The sequence below is a fragment of the Molossus molossus genome, unplaced genomic scaffold (assembly GCF_014108415.1).
Source record: "Molossus molossus isolate mMolMol1 unplaced genomic scaffold, mMolMol1.p scaffold_m16_p_15, whole genome shotgun sequence".
NCBI lineage: Eukaryota > Metazoa > Chordata > Mammalia > Chiroptera > Molossidae > Molossus > Molossus molossus.
The window spans coordinates 21,481,440-21,495,980 of NW_023425350.1; the positions used below are offsets into that span (position 1 = coordinate 21,481,440).

The window sequence follows — 14,541 nt, forward strand, 5'->3', positions numbered from 1 at the left end:
CCTGCTCGGGCGCCGGTTTGGGGAAGTGTCACTCTTACTGTACCAAGAAGTCAGATACTACCCAAGGGCAGACACCGGTCCCAGGGAGAGCGTCCATGGGTTTGCCCGGGGGAGGGAGAGGGTTGGGAAGTGAGCGGAGGTGAGAAGCAGGACTTGGACCCAGCACCCAGGGTGGTTTGCCACCTTTGTGAGCAGCCTGGGACGCAGCAGGTGGGCGCAACTCCCTGGCACTTCTGTAAAGTGCTTCGTAAGTGTCACGATCATTTCTGTGATCACTGTCCTTCCTCGGGGTGATCTCCACTGCTCGGACACAATCCAACAGTTGATCGTTAGTGGCAGTTTGGCTTAAACGACCTGAAATCACTTCCATTAACTCTTTAGATGAACCGGCATTAACCCCCTTACACATTTATCCACCACATCACTTGGCACAGCAGCCCCGCTGTGTCGAAATTAAACCTAAGCATTCTTAAACTGTTGGTCTGCCTTCCTCAGAACAGTCCACCCTGTCCTGTGGCTCTTCCAACAGATGGAAGGCTGGGATGCTGAGAAAGTGAAACCAAGATGGAGTGACAGATTGATGTCCTCCCGGGCACCTGGAGGGAGGAGCAGTCTCCACCTGCTGTGCCAGGCTGTGTTCCTCCTTCTCGCTGCTCCGGAGCCCAGTGAACACGAGTGAGATCCCGAGCGCACAGGGACTGCCCGTTCCCCACCCCACCCCCGTCCCCGCCAAACACATCCACTCTCCACTCTGCAGTGACCTGCCCTGCAGTGTGACTGACCCGCTGTTCAGGGCTGGTCGCTAAAAGAAAACACACAGTGGAATGTATGGTAATGAAAGGGCTGAGCCAGCTCAGGGGTTAAGAGAAGGTTTGCGAATTAGGAGAATAAAGATCTTCAGTTTCTGACCTCCTGGCACGGCGGCAGTATTTATCAGGAGGCGCATGTGACTGATTAAGACACAGAGCCCCGGCTGGAAGGAAACAGCAGCTCGCGGGGCTCCGGCACTTGGCAGCTGGACAGGCGGGGCGCACCGCGACCAACCGCCCCGTAAGTAACTGGAGAACTTTCGTGTGTGCGTGTGTGTGTGCGTGTGTGTGTATGTTGCAAACCACTGACAATTTTTCATTTTGATTTTTGTTTTCCTCTGGCACAAAAGGAGGTATTTTATTTGTACCTGTGATTAATGGCCATTTAAAAAATTTTTTTAAACAAAATTTTTTTAGAATCTGATATTTTTAGCAATGTTGTTTTATAATTTTAAGGATGAATGGGGCACCTTGCTTGACTCCTCTCTAGAAAACAGCAGGTTTATTTCCTGGTGTCTGGGATTTTTATGGTTTGTGAGGTTAAAATTCAAAGCCAAGATTCAGATCATGAATGAGAGCAGCTACTGAAGTGGGTTGAGCTTTGATTGTAGTCAGTTTTACCATTGCAACTTGAAAAGGAGTGTTTTGAGAATTAACTTATTTATTGTATGTTTGACTTGACCATTCCTTGTCCATTTTGAAGACTATCTTATTTAGGTATAAAAATCTGCAATACAGAAAACTAACAAAATAGTATGTAGATTTAGATTAAAAAACATATTTAGATTTCAGGTATGCTAAGTCATTGAAAGGTAATTTTTAGCTTTCTTCACCTTCCTTACTTGAAAGCTACAATGTTTAGCTGCCCCTGGTCTTCCTTAGTTTAGATGAGGGAAAGTTGGCGGGGTCACGATGCTCCGAGTCTTGCCTCCCTGACTGTATGTCCTGGATTCTAAAACTGTCGCCTGAAGCTGACGCACAGCTCTGGGGAACCCTGTTCTTGCTCTGGTCCACTGGGCAACAATGGCGCGCCCGCTGGAGAAGCCCCAGCAGGCCCTGTTCCGGAACAGAGCTGTCGTTTGGGGACTCCTGTCTTCTCATGGTCGTCACAGAAAGAATGCTTAGGAAGAAAGGGGAGAGGGAGAGGGAAGAACCCTGGATTGATGATGTATTGGTGGGGGTCTAGCCCCGTAAGTGCCTTTTTTCTGGATTGCCTAGATATTGGGGAGCGGGCCAGAGAGTGGCTGTATCAAAATGAATTGTTAACAAATAGTTATTGGACTTGTGACAAGCCCAGGGCACCCTGAAGCCTATCCCCAGGTGACTGATGGCCTGCCCTGTGTGCTCAGGTTGTACATTTTTCTTGCAATTTCCGTCCCCTGCTGGAGGAAGGACTTCTCCCGCTCTGCTATCACCTCTCCATGTTGCACGTGGAGAATGGATCGAAAATGACCCAGAGCGCGCTGGTTCTGCCACAGTTTACCCCAACACGGCTGGTCTTGAGTCCTACATCAGCCAAATATCTAGGAAGGGATAGATATTTCTCAGAATATCTCAGAAAAGGGCTCGTCTGGCATGGGGACATTCCCTCCCTTCTTTTCCTGAAAGTGTGGAAGAATCCACCAAACCTAGAGTGTTCGATGAGAAAGAACGTTTCCAACGTCTTTGTTCCTGTTTATGGCATTTGTGTGAGGTCCCTGGGTCAGCCTGCAGGCATGTGGCCAGTGACTTCCCCGTCTGGCTGCAGGCGTCGGCGGTGAGTGGGTCCTTCTTTAGGGAGTTTGCTTCTGGTACAGTTTCGCTTTCCCACAGGCTGATAGTGGAAAAGGACTTTCGGGTGAGATTGTGTCTCTGCAGTATTAGAGTCACCCACTTATGAAATGAGGAGTCTACATGGCAGGGTGTCCTTTGAATTATTCAAGTGTTGACATTTGGAAAGCCCAGAGATTATTTTGAAAAACCCAGAGAGCCCTTGACTTTCAAAATATTAATAACAGATAAACTAGATAAACCAAAGAATTTATATGCATATCGGCATAACCAATGGACCAGACAACAGTGCAGTGAAGGCGGGCGGGGGTGGGGGCGGGGTGGGGAGGAGGGTGTCAGTGGGAGAAGAAAGGAGGGATATCTGTAATACTTGCAACAATAAAGATTTAAGAATATTAATAACAGAATCATAAAGATAAGTATTTTACACAGACATAGTATGTCAAGTCAAAGACTTTCGGTCTGGACAGGAATCAAAGAATGCACAATTTAACACCTTCTTAGGAAGACGAGGGTATTGGAGCAAATTTACCTGGGTCCCAGTGCTAGTTAGGAGCAAGGCTTCTGCTATTTTCCCATCAGAACATTAACACTAATCCTTTAACTTACACTCACTGTGCGCGTCCCCTGCCAGATGACATGCTAAGCAGTGCATCTATTTTTTTTTATCCTCACCCAAGGACATTTTTCCATTTTTTGTTCAGACAGAGTGGGGGAGAGAGAGAGGATGAGAGAGAGAAAGAAACATAGATGTGAAAGGGACACATCAAGTAGCTGCCACCTGCACGACCCAATCAGGGCCGGGGACAAACTGCAACCGAGATATGTACCCTTAGCGGGAACCGAACCCAGGTCTCTCTGGACCACAGGTCGATGCTCTAACCACTGAGCAAAACCAGCAAGGGCTCTATTTTTATATAACACTCACGATAGCCCTATGTGCTCTGTGTCTTTATTCTGGTTTTGTAGTTAGAGACACTGGAGCTCGGAGCACCCCCAGCCGCTCGCTCAGCTGTATTGAACACAGGCAAAGTGGTACCTAAGTCAGACTCCAGAACCAGTGTACTTTAGAAACAAAAAGTGGGATGTATCTGCTCATCTCACATATTTAAATGTAGAAGCTCACAAAATGCAAATGAGACCATTTCAGCCCAATACAGTGAGACACACGATGTGTGCGAGGACCCTTTTGAACTCTGCATGGCAGGAAGGGTGAGGTTTCCCCTGTGACAGCGGAGCCCAGGCTGAATAACGTCAGTGACTGGCCGCGTGTTTTCTCCTGACAGCGGTTCAGTGACGGCCCTCACATTGGTAAGAACAGCAACGGAGAGCTGGATTGTCACCCTGGGACCCAAGGCTCTCACTGCCCCTCTGGCCCTTTCCTCGGCTCTTCCTGTCACTCCTTTTCCTTTGGGGGACAGCCGCTCCGCCCCTGCCCCGCCCCAAACAACCTGCGTGGTGGTGATAAACTGTTATCAGACTGGTTTCTTGTGACTGGGCCTGGAAGGTGGGCTGTCCGCATGGGTTGTTGTTGTTTATGAACAGAAGCTATGCAGTCCCTCCCTCTGCTCTTTTTGTTGTTCTGAGCTTCGAGGGAGGGTTGCGGGGGGACAGGATGTGACAGGGGAGGGAGGAGAGACGCGCTTTTCTCTGCTGACTGGGAGGCTGCCTGTGCTTGCCTTTCCAGTCGCACGCGTCACCCCTCTACCTGTCACCCCTCTACCTGTCACCCCTCTCCCTGTCCTCTACCTGTCACCCCTCTCCCTGTCCTCTACCTGTCCCCCCTCTACCTGCCCTCTACCTGTCACCCCTCTCCCTGTCCTCTACCTGTCACCCCTCTACGTGCCCTCTCACTTGTGAGCCATGAACCTGAGGCTTTTCCGAGTCATCAGCCAGACACAGAGCCCTTAGAGAAACCTACTTCTTGAACCCTGCAAACAACATTATTGGGCTCCCCGTATTTCTCCATGTGGCCCAATGTCAGGTCAGGGCTGGCAATGAGGAAGAGCCCTGAGTAATTGATGAGTAGCAGAGGGGTTTTTGGTCAGGCAGGAGGAAAATGAAGTGCGTGGCCCATTCATGGATGTCTTTGGGAAAGTTACCAGCGTTCTCTCAAGGCCGTTATGACACGGTGGCGCGTTTTGAAGATCTAGCTGTTGAGAGCAAGAAAAGGGTGTTTTCAACCCACTTCTCACCTGCCCGATGTTTCTAAAACTAAGAACTCGAGAGTCGTCAGCAACAGAGTCTGGAAATGACCCCCGGTTCCTGCTGGGGATCGCTTGTTGGGTGTTCTATGGAGATCCCTACGGGGGACCCGAAATCACAGAAGAGTCCACAGGTCATACCTCAGAGCTGTGTTTGAAGCAAACACATAAATTGTGTTTGATTATTTTCTTGGGAGGGTGAGGAAATAAGCTTTGCGATGCAGGGCTTGTTTTGTTGGCTTTTGCCAGACTGTGTGTCCCAAAGAACCTGTTCCCAAATAGTTAACTCCCTGGGGTCCCGCTCTCCCTTTATGTGAAACGCTCATATCTGTTTCTCGGGGTTGCTTAGCTGTCTGGGTCACAGTTTCACTGTTCTGTGGATTTGGAAGTCTGGTTTTATTTGCTGTTTGGGGTGATCGCAGTAGCATCTCTGGAGTCTGTGGTGTGTCGGTTCACTGTGCTTTGCTCTTCTTTGAGCCCATCTATGGTATCAAGCAAACACACTCCTACATCCATATGGGAATTTTCTGGTATGAGGCTTTTTTGTTTTTTTGTTTTGCACTTTGCTACAAGCCTATGAAAGAGACAGGCTAGCGTCACCCTTGTCTCCAGTGAGAAAACAGAGGGAGAGAAAGGGAGCGACTTGTCCGCGGTCATGGAACCAGCAACTGGCACGGCTCTAAGTGCCCAGTCTTCTAGCGCTGAATGGATCTATGAAACTGTCCTGTGTGATCAGAAGTGCTGCCATCTGGATTACCTTCTGACAGACAAAAGCTAAATGAATGACTGATTTCACGGTAGGCCATTTCATGCATGTCAATGACGGTATTTCCAAGTCTGTGGATACTTGACGTCAGCTTCGGAAACAGGGTCAGCTTAGTCACGGACACAGTAGTATTTGCTTAGGGTAATATTTTGAAAGGGACTTAGTAGTATTTTCTTCCCCTGCAGACCCAATGTGGTTAAGTTGGAGTCATACCAACTACAGCATGATGTAATATTCAACTTTAGAAGAAATCGGGTTTTTATTTAGATACCCCCCCCAAAAAAACCCAAAAACAAAAAACGTGACCTGATGTCCAGCACTCCTCTTACCCAACAAACCATTAGCCTTCTTGGAAGTTCTGCCGGGTTACAGAACCCCTGTGCCCATGGGAACCGTGTCCACTGTGACCGTTTCTGCCCACAACTGAGAGTCTTAGCTTGTTGAAATAACTGGAAATCTTCACTTCTAGTCAGTGGTCTGCTGTGGCAATCTGGTTCATTTTACAAAAGCATTGTCAGCATGTTGGCAAAGTCGTCAAATGACAGTGCACGACGCAGATGATGTCATGGTGCGCTGAACGTCGTCATGGCCAGGGCTTGGAGGTGTGGCGCAGCGGGGACAGGGGGAGTGGAAGCGAGTGAACAGCTTTATGATAACAGTGGCTATTACCGTATGTCTCCCTAAAGTAGCTTTTTTGGAGTATGAATGTGAAAGGTAGCCTTCTTTGAATTTAAGAAATCCTGAAAACCCTGGCCAGTGTGGCTCAGTTGCATCGTTCTGAGCATCAAAATGTCGCCAGTTCAACCCCTGGTCAGGGCACGTGCCTGGGTGGCAGGCTCAGTCCCCAGTAGGGCCATGCAGGAGGCAGCCGATCCGTGTTTCGCTCTCACATCGATGTTTCTCCCTCTCTCTTCTCTCTCTAAAAATCAATGAAAAGTATATATTTTTAAAAAGTCCTGGAAAACATTTAATTCATGAACTGATTCAAAGAGCATTTTTCTTACTGACTGCTGTAATAATCTGCACCTTTCAAGAGAACAAAAGGGAAAAGAAAATTTAAAAAGGAAGAAAGAAAATGAGATGGTTGGCTAAAGGTTTCTAGATAATAGTGTGCAGAATTTGAAATCAGATATGCTTTGATGCCTCCATTGTAAGTGGAGAATTCAACTAAATATATAAATGATTTAGGTAGCTGCAGATATCCCAACATCTTTGAAATTTCTCTGTGATCAGACTTTTTTTCTGAAGGCTTCCCTATTTGTCAACAGCTGCTCTATCCTTATACTTAGTATTGGTTTCAGTAGATCTGTTTCCAGCCCACAAAATGTCCCAAGGCCCTCACATGGGTCATTATTCCATTGGTTTGCTTTAGCATTGTAAGTGTACTCAGAGTTGCATCTCTGAACATGTTCTAGGGACAGTCGTTGACAGAGAGCTAGTAAAGGGGCAATAATATGGAACAAGTTAAGTACATAGTGAATTCCAGAAGTTCATTTTAGCAAGTCCTTAGCTGCTGCTTAGTTTAAAAATGCAGACAAGTGTTGGCTTCGGCAGCATGTGCACTAAAATCAAAGGACACGGAAGATGAGCACGGCTGCTTCGCAGAGACGACATGCAAATTCACGAAGCAGAAAAACATTGCAAACAAGAACTGCCTTTGAGTGTGTGTAAGTGATTTTTAATTGCTTCTCTTTTTTCCCCTCTGAGGTTTCTGTACTGTGGTAGAGACCTTAGCAATTGGTGAGCTGGACGAAAGGAAGGTAATGAGCTGGAGAATGCAGGCAAAGAGGCCAGGACTCTGCCATGGAGTCAGACTTTATATTAGAAAGAAAGAAAAAGGAAGGAAGGAAGGAAGGAAGGAAGGAAGGAAGGAAGGAAGGAAGGAAGGAAGGAAGGAAGGAAGGAAGGTCATCGAGTTTTTCCTGTATTTTGCTTTGAGAAAGTAATATTTTTCCTTTTGTCCAGTAATTCAAAATGGGCTGACCTGAGGTTGGTTGGTTTGTTTGGTCTTTTACATAAGTTCACTTTGAGAAGATAGCACTAGGGATTTTGGTGTTTTTTTTTGAGGAATTTACACACTGTAAAACCAACTGACCTGATTTGCCAAAACTCCTTACACCTGGAATCAAGGAGCTGGAAAGAACAAATGTCCTTTTCCAGTCACCCTGTATCAAGGAATAATGTCCTCAAGTCTCAGGTTCATACAGATTTCTGGAGCTATAAATTACTTAAGAATTTTAAAAATGATTTTAAAATAGAAGAACTGAGTATAATTTCCGTATTTGGTTCTGGAAAACTCATATCTTAGGTTCAATTTGACTGACTTGGGATTCAGCTCTACTTCAGTTTCACTTCTTCAAAGTAGAAAGTATTTCATCTATGTGTGGAATGCCTGCTATTCATAAGCATACGGGTTGACAGGATGTTTTAGAGATCGCTGTTTTTTATGGCGAGAACAGCGATCGGTTCCAATGGTGGTGCTGGAGATTTCCCGGGGCTTTCTCTCCCCGGTCGCTCTGAGGCCGATGAGTCTGTCTCCACTTTGCTTCTGTGGTAGGCGTTCAAACTGAGTCTGCTGGTGGCAGAGGAAAGAAGCTGGGGTTTGTTTTCACAGCTTCCGAGGTAGACAGTGTTGTTGACACTGTTGCAGAAGTGGGAACGAAATTTCTGAGCGGGTTGAGTCCCAAGCCAGCAGTAGCGAAGCCAGGGTTCTGGCCCTAATCTGCCTGGAAACAAGTGCATGTCTTTTCTGTTCCAACCACACTATGTTTGTGTTAAAAACTGATGCTTACTCCCTGGCTGGTTTGGCTCAGCCGTTAGAGCATTGGCCTGCGGACCAGAGAGACCCGGGTTCGGTTCCCACTATGGGCACGTACCTCGGTTGCAATTTGTCCTTGACCCCAGTTGGGGTCAGGTGGCAACCACTTGATATGTCTCTCTCATGTCGATGTTTCTCTCTCTTCCTCCCTCTCTCCCTCCCACTCTATCTGAAGATAAATGCAAAAAAAAAAAAAAAAGTCCTCGGGTGAGGATAAAAAACAAACAACAAAAAAACCGATGCTCACTATGCAAAAGACAGCCATTGTGTGGAGTCTGGATTCTGCTGTCCCTGTCAAGCAATTGACATGATGTCATGCCCAGTACATACCCACTTTCATTAGAAGGCTGCTGTTGGACAAAGAAACACCCCAGGATCTGTGGAGTCATGACCGCATCTTGCAGTCTCCTCTTAGCCCCTACCCAGAAAACACTCATCCAGTTCCCATGGTTGAGGTGTTCTGGCAACGGTGGTGCTCTGCACCTTGGGCAGGGTGTTTTTATAAAGCTAAGCCTCTGGCAACACTCAAAAATCATTACTCTATCTCAAATGATGACATAGATAGAAAAGACCATGACTAGGACCTGATGAACCAGCAGTGACAATTTGCATTAAGTTATATCTGGTGTTTACAAGAAGTGACTTAATGTTGGCACCAAGTGGGGCAGTCCCCCTTACTTCATAGATTGTTTCTCGGGGGGTGATTACAAATAGATAAAAGGGCCAAGAGACCTGGAAGCAGGACCAGTGGAACGTATCTCACGCTGTTTTAATTCCCTATGTTTTCTAAGAAATGCTGCTTCTATCCTCACGTTGGAAGCTGCAAGAACTTTGCTTGACTTAAGCCAGTGATGGTGGCATTGTTGTGTAAGGATTGGGGCTTTATCTTTTCCAACTAGAAGGATGAGTGAGAATTGTGTCGTGCATAAAATTCTGCAACCATTTGGAATGCTAGCTCATACCAAGCTTGCGGAAGAGAGGCTAATATGTTGGAGAAATCGTTTTAAGTTTTTTCATCCTCACATTTGGAAATTCTGCTACACCAAAAGCTATTAAAACCTCAGTATAGCCCTGGCCGGTTTGGTTCAGTGGTTAGAGCGTCGGCCTGCGGTCCGGAGAGACCCAGGTTCGGTTCCCGCTAAGGGCACGTACTTTGGTTGCAGTTTGTCCCCGGCCCTGATTGGGTCGTGCGGGTGGCAGCCACTCGATGTGTCCCTTTCACATCGATGTTTCTCTCTCTCTTTCCTTCCTCTCTCTCCCTCCCACTCTATCTGTACAAAAAATGGAAAAATATCCTCGGGTGAGGATAACAAAAAAACAAACAAACAAACAAACAAATAAAAAAACCTCAGTATATACAATCTAGTTTGTGGGACCCCCTTATGTGGAAGCCAACAATTTACACTTAGTAACAAAGTAAAGGGAAAAAAATCTTAGTATTTTTTTTTATATTTTTTATTTAAATTAATTTATTTTTGTTACAGATATTTCTCCCTTTTTCCCCATTGACACCCTGTTTCAGATCACCCCCACCACCACCACTGCATTGTTGTCTATGTCCATTGGTTATGTTTATATACATATAAGTTCTTTGGTTTATCTCTTCCCTCCCCCCGCCCGTACCCCCTTCCTCTAAGGCAGTGGTTCTCAACCTTCCTAATGCCACGACCTTTTAATACAGTTCCTCATGTTGTGGTGACCCCCAACCATACAATTATTTTCGTTGCTACTTCATAACTAATTTTGCTACTGTTACGTCTTAGGCGACCCCTATGAAAGGGTCGTTTGACCCCCAAAGAGGTAGCGACCCACAGGTTGAGAACCGCTGCTCTAAGCTTTGTCAGTCTGAACCCTACTTCTATGCCTCTGGGTCTATTTTTTTCATCAGCTTATTTTGTTCATTATATTCCACAAATAAGTGAGATCATGTGATACTTGTCTTTCTCTGACTGGCTTATTTCACTTAGCATAATACTCTTCAGGTATTTTTTTTTTATTTGATTCATTTGGCAAGTATTTTCAAAAAGAGGCTTTGTACTACATATTGCACAAACATGAGTGACGGCATAGATTTTACCCTACAGGATATTACCACCTAGTTAAGCAGATTACAGATCAATATTTAAAAAATTATTATAACAATCATCTTAGAGTACACACATATTTGTTCTATAAAAGAGGTTTGTACAGAGTTCTATGGAAATCATCTATGAAGACGACTGTATCAGGATGACCTAGGGGAGGTTCTCTAGGGTTGGTGACATTTGAACTGGGTATAAAAGGATCAAGTCAATGGTAGTGGAGAGGGTGGAAGAATATTCAGAATATTTTAAAAAACAAAATCAATAGTTCTTGAGATCAATTAGATAGGGAGTGAAGGAGAGGAGGGAGTTGAGGAAAATTTGGAGGTTTTAACTTTTATAATCAGCATATGAATCTGCCATTAACTGTACTGTAGAGATTCCTTGAAAAGCAATTTAGTTGCCAGAGACTATTAGACACAAATCCAAAAATATTTTTCCATTATCCTCAAACAACACTTTGAGACTTGGAATATTTAAAGTAATTTTGATTTCTCCACGTTAAGAAAATCATTAACACAAATTGGAAAATGTTGAGAGAATAACATCTAAAATTGCTAAAGGAGACAGAGAGGAGCCACTTGAACAGACTGATAACTGAGCCCTCTTCAGGTTACATGTAGTCAATAGTCATAAAATCATAAAGGTTAATGGACATAATTTGTTCATTGGATCCCTAACATTAAAGGTTTCAAAGAGGAAATTTAAAATAAAGGAAGAATTTTGTTTTACAATATATAATGAAAATGTTCTGAATGTATAGTGAATATCTGTATTCAATTTTACTATTAATTTATTCTAGTTGCTTTTTCACACATCTGTCCGTTTATACATTTCTCATCCATTCATTGGCTCATCTTTTTTCCCTTCAAAATAAGTTGCAATCAGCAGTACACGTCGTTCCTGAACACTTCATTATATACATCATTAACCAGAGTTCAGTGTTTCTTTATGTAGAATTTACATTTTATATAAGAGAAATTTAACTTGTACATTTATTTCGCCAAAAGGAAAGTCTGTGATTCAAGAAGGAAGAACACAAGTCATGGCTGATTCTTACTGTTATTTATAAAAATGAGAAGCTGTTTGAGAACCTTGATCCCCAAAGGTTTTTGCCATATGGAGCAGCCACACCTATGACAAAACAGCCTTTGTCACAGTGTCAAGTATTTACCTGCCAAAGCCATGTGCCTCTCAGTAAATGCTAATTAAATATCAGCTGAAGAAACCGACAACGTGTGAGTTTTCTGGCAGTGATAGAGCTGCAGGAGAGCAAATCTCTTCTAGTAGTTTTGCCTCGAGCATCACTCCCTGCCTGCAACTGCTCTGCAGAGTGAGGATACGATGTAGTAGATGATTTAAAAGTAAAAACTTTGCATCTCTCTGATGATTAGTGACATGGAATATTTTTTCATATGTCTCTTGGCCATTTGTATGTCCTGTTTGGAGAGGTGTCTATTTAGGTCCTCTCCTGTTTTTTTTTTTTTAATCGTCACCCGAGGACATTTTTCGATATTTTGTTCAGGTAGAGTGGGAGGGAGAGAGAGAGAGAAACATCGATGTGAAAGGGACACATTGAGTGGTTGCTACCCACATGAGCCAACCAGGGCCGGGGACAAACTGCAACCGAGGTACATGCCCTTAGCAGGAACTGAACCCGGGTCTCTCTGGACTGCAGGCCAACGCGCTAACCGCTGAGCCAAACCAGCCAGGGCAGTCCTCTCCTGTTTTTTAATTAGGTTCTTTGTCTTCCTTTTGTTGAGTTGTATGAGTGGTCTATATATTTTGGAAATTAATCCCTTATCTGATGTATCGTTGGCAATTATAATCTAGTACACTGCTGGTGGGAATGCAGACTGGTGCAGCCACTGTGGAAAACAATATGGTGTCTCCTCAAAAAATTATAAATTGAACTGCATTTGACCCAGTGATCCCACTTCTAGGAATACATCCTAAGAAGCCTGAAACACCAATCAGAAAGAATATATGTACCTCTACGTTCATCGCAGTGCTATTTACAATTGCTAAGATCTGGAAACAGTTCAAGTGTCCATCAATAGATGAGTGGATAAAAAAGCTGTGGTACATATACACAATGGAACACTATGCAGCTGGAAAAGAGAAAGATCTCTTATCCTTTGAGATGACATAGAGGGACCTGGAGAGTATTATGCTGAGCGAAATAAGCCAGTCAGAGAAAGACAAGTATCACATAATCTCTCTTATTTGTGGAATATAATGAACAAAACAAGCTGAGGAACAAAATAGACCCAGAGACATGGAAGTGGGGTACAGACTGACAAACCTCAGAAGAGGTGAATGTGGGGAGAGAGAAGAGATAAACCATAGAACTTACACACTTATATGTGTAAACAAGGACATAGGCAATAATGCTTGGGCGGGGGGGCCGGGGTTGGGAGGAAGGTGTCAATAGGGAAAAAAAGGAGAAACGTCTGTAATAAAGAAAGAGAGAGAGAGAGAGAGAGAGAGAGAGAGAGAGAGAAGAAAGAAAGAAAAGAAGGAAGAGAAGGAAGAGAGAGAAAGAAAGAAAGAAAGAAAGAAAGAAAGAAAGAAAGAAAGAAAGAAAGAAAGAAAGAAAGGGAAAGAAAGAAAGGCAATGCATTCTATGCAGGGTCATCCTGAATTAAGATGAGCCAATACTCGGGCACAGAAAAGTAGGTAAAATGTTCTCACAAAAGAGAAACTCTTTATTCACATATTGCAAAAAAGCAAGGGGTGGGGCAGTTTATGATAAACAGAAAAAATAAAATGAAACTAGAAGCAATTGACACAGAAATAAGACAAAGGTCAACATATGTCATTAGAGCGTGAAATATGTTTAGCAGAGAGCTTTGAAATGTTTTAAACTAAGTCATATTCCGCCACGGTCATCCTGCCAACTGGCTCAAGCGCTGGAAATCAGGCTGAGATGGTATCTGGGAAGATGCATTTGCTCGAATGTTTGTTGTTGACGAAGAGATCTGGTATTCATTCTCTGTCCTAGAATCCTGTGTGGGTTTTCATCCATAGCTCTTACAACAATTTGTAATTATACATTGATTTGTCTGTCTACTTACTTGATGTTGGTTTTCTTCATTAAGCTGTACACTCCCCTGTACAGGTCTGCTCGTCCACCCCTGGATACCCAGGCCCTGGCATAGTGTTTGGAAGGTAGAGGCGTGTGCTCAGTCAATATTTATTGAGTCAATAAAGGCCTATTTGGATACTGGGCCTACAAAAGACATTTTTCTTGTCACCAAGATCAAGATTGGATTCTTTTGCTGTTAGAATCATAATTTTAATTAAATTAAAAGTTAACATTTAAACACCACCTGGAAGACACAAGGAAAAAATATAATATTTAATAAGTGCTTGTTGTGGCCGGTTTGGCTTAGCGGTTAGAGCATTGGCCTGTGGACCAGAGAGACCCAGGTTCAGTTCCCGCTAAGGGTGTGTACCTTGGTTGCAGTTTGTCCCCGGCCCTGGTTGGGTAGTGCGGGTGGCAACCACTCGATGTGTCCCTCTCACATTGATGTTTCTCTCTCTCTTCCTCCCTCTCTCCCTCCCATTCTATCTGAAGGTAAATGCAAAAATTAAAAAAAAAAAAAAGTAGCCCTGACCGGTTTGGCTGAGCTGTTAGAGCGTCAGCCCGCAGACCAGAGAGACCCAGATTTGGTTCCCGCTAAGGGCACGTACAACAGTTGCAGTTCATCCCTGGCCCTGGTTGGGGTCGTGTGGGTGGCAACCACTTGATGTGTCTCTCTCACATCGATGTTTCTCGCTCTCTCTTCTTCCCTCTCTCCCTCTTGCTCTATCTCAAGATAAATGCAAAAGTGTCCTCGAGTGAGGGGAAAAATAATAATAATAATAATAATAATTTAAAAATTAAATTAAATTAAAAATAAGTATTTGTTGACTGATTAATGAATTGAAAAAAACACTAAATTTCTTTGTGTTCCAATTTTCTTCTTGATAACATAGAAATAATATCGTTAACTCTCTTTTACAGAATTATTTTCTAGGCTGGAGTTAGATTATTGCTTTCTAATCTCCTTTGAAGAGAAACATTCAATACACATAAAACCCTGTACGA

General features: G+C 44.0%; 1 protein-coding gene across 6 annotated transcripts in view; it reads left to right on the forward strand.

Moving 5' to 3' along the window:
• Positions 1-787: 787 nt before the first annotated feature.
• Positions 788-14,541, forward strand: part of RASGRP3 (RAS guanyl releasing protein 3) — a 75,409-nt gene continuing 61,655 nt past the window's right edge. For 2 of the 6 annotated variants that reach the window (XM_036262388.1, XM_036262394.1), the window contains exon 1: positions 803-1,050. The gene's annotated coding sequence lies outside the window, so the exon portion shown is untranslated. Of the gene's footprint in view, positions 1,051-14,541 lie in introns of all 6 variants that reach the window. The other 4 variants (XM_036262393.1, XM_036262391.1, XM_036262395.1 and 1 more) reach the window with 4 other exon arrangements.